This window comes from Heteronotia binoei, chromosome 4 (assembly GCF_032191835.1).
Source record: "Heteronotia binoei isolate CCM8104 ecotype False Entrance Well chromosome 4, APGP_CSIRO_Hbin_v1, whole genome shotgun sequence".
NCBI classification, from domain to species: Eukaryota; Metazoa; Chordata; class Lepidosauria; order Squamata; family Gekkonidae; genus Heteronotia; species Heteronotia binoei.
Window position 1 is genome coordinate 44,719,843 of NC_083226.1, and position 2,807 is coordinate 44,722,649.

The following is a 2,807-nucleotide window of genomic DNA, read 5'->3' on the forward strand; positions in this document are numbered from 1 at the left end:
AGAATCATGGGGCCCAGCTGCACTGTGCAGCAGCATCCCCAGGGCCAGGCCGGGATCATAGGGCCCAGATGTACTGTGCGGCAGCCTCCCTAGGGCCTGGCTGGCCGGCCAGAACTGCTGCAAGGCCTGGAAAAGTTACTGTCACCGTTCAGTTTGCACTTGATTATCCCAGATGGTGTGGCCTAATATGCTAATGAGTGTGTGACTTAATATGCTAATATTAGGGGATGTGGTCTATATGCTACTGAGTTCCTGCTGGGCTTTTTCTACAAAAAAGCCCTAGACCTATGCATTTGCCTAGGGTGGTGGGCCGTGTGTGTGTGTGTGTGCCAGATTAGGGTCTCCCCACATGACTTCATATAGAAAAACAATTATTTGCATTAATTTTACTGGCCTGAATCATTCTCCCTTGGCAGAGCACTGTTTTTTAAGTTGATAATTTTTTATGGCCTGCACATGATGTTATAAACGTCCAGGCCCTTGGCAGAAAAAAGGTTCCCCACCCCTGCTTTAAAATCACATTTCCTGCAGGGAACAGGAATTGGGGGAGGGAAACCCAGACACAGCTCACATAAAAATGTAACATCTAGTTTGGCCCTCGGGTCAGTAGAATCCAGATCCCACATGTTACAAATCATAATGTGTAGTCTGGCCCTTAGCCTCACTTTTGTAGAAATGCATGGTTGTGTCTATAGTGCCAGCTTCTCTCTTGCAGAGTGCATTATCTGACAAATACCCTATAATACATACAAAAGAGTTGTTCAGGAAGGATAAATAAGAATGACTCATAGTGCAAGCCTAATTTCACACTGCCTAAGGGAGGCTCGCAACATCACATTTTGAGTGCTACATGCTAATTTTATAGATCCCGTTAGCACTATCACCTCCAGCAAAATCTGCTTGGGAGGAGGTGTCATAATTCATGAAGAAACAGTCAAACCTCCTAAGTGAGCAAATTTATATGCCACATGCTGTCTCTTACTATGGGACTCAGGCAACTAAATGCACCTAATTAATGTCTGTACGAACAAGGTGGCCTGCTACTCATCAATCACACACTGGTGCTTCAGTTAAGAACTGAAACAAGGACACTTGCTGAATGTTTATCATACTTCTTGATGTGAATACATTAGGGTTTAGAGAGGACTCCAAGCTATTTATGAGTCACAGAACAAAGATGGGATTTCTTGGCTTCAGAATAATTTTATTACCTCAGCTAAAACTATGCTTAGGACAATGATTTCAAAGTTCTTCACAAGAACTTCACTGCTCTTCCATCAAGTATGTGTTGGATAGGGCCTTTGCTCTGTAAAGTGCCCAGCTGTTCAACTCACATGATATTCTTTTGGTCCTCATACAGACATCAAGTGGCTCTGTGATGATCACAAAGCATCTTATGTATTAAACCAAATAATCCATTATGGGCAAGACTCAGATGGCACGTGTTCACATTTGAAAATGTAGACTTAATGTCTTCTAAATTCCAAATGTGTGGGTAAAAGCTACAGTTGCTCACTGAGGGAAAGCAATCAGCATTTTATTTTATCACAATAAAATTAATCCATTTATGTTTGTTTTAATTTTAAAGAAGAAGCAGTTACTGATGGCTGTGGCTGAACAGGAAGGCAATGAAATGGAGAAGATCCTTCTAGCTGACTAACAGCAGCTGAAGAACATCTAGCTGAGTTTCTTTCTCCTTGCTATACGCATTTCAATCCTGGGTGTACCCGGGGGAGCAAGCTGAAGGGTGAGTGTCAAAACCTGAAGGGAGTAGCCAGCACTCGAGCTGGGAAGAAGATCTGGAGAGGCTTAACCTGCATTTTGAAGCTTTCCCCCATGTTCTCCTGTTTGTCTGTTTTTGTTGTGTCTGTATTGTATTTTTTGTTTTCTAACTGCTTTGTATCCCCATGGAGAAAATGTGGGATATAAATTAAATCAGTCAACCAGTAGTACCTCGAAGACCTTTTTTTGGTTTACATCATTACAAGAAGACTAGTGAATATTAGTTCCAAACTAATGTCAAATTAGGGTTGCCAGCTCCAGGTTGGGAAATAACTGGAGTTTTGGAGGCTAGAGCCTGAGGAGGGCACAGTTTAGGGAGAGGAGGAATGGGGTATAATGCCATAGAGCACCTTCCAAAGTGACCATTTTCTCCAGGTGAACTGATCTTTGTCCTGGAGATCAGTTGTAATCTATGTTCCCTCTAAACTGCAGAGTCTTGTGAGCGAAAATTCTACTTTGTGAGCTACTGGCATTAAAGTTGTGAGCTACTACATAAATTAGTGTGCTCTAGGCTCATCCTTCCTGAGCTAAGACAAAATGTGTGGAGGCTAAAAATCTGTGAGCTAACTCACGCTAACTCAGTTTAGAGGGAACACTGGTTTTAATAATGGGAGATCTCCAGACACCACTTGGAGGTTGGCTACCCTATGCTCCTGGCTGCCCATTCAAAGTGAATCAACATTTTCTGCCAAAACCTGTAACCATCAAGAAGTCTCAAGGCTCAAGATTGTAAGGACAATTGTTACCACTTATAAGCCTGAGAATGAAGCTTTATCACAGAATGTACTGGGCCAGCTGGCATACTAGTGTTTTCTAGACTTACAGCGGAGTTCTTAAACCTTTCTAAGCCCATGGAAGTAATGAGCTTAGACATGTATAACTCTGCTTTGGATTTGTTAGTGTTACTTTTGTAGGTACGATACCCAGGCTGAGCCTGACAACCAGCAAGAAGGTTAAGGGCAGGGAATAGGGAATGAGTGATGTCAGTAACATCACCCACATCACTATATCATTTCATAAAGTTT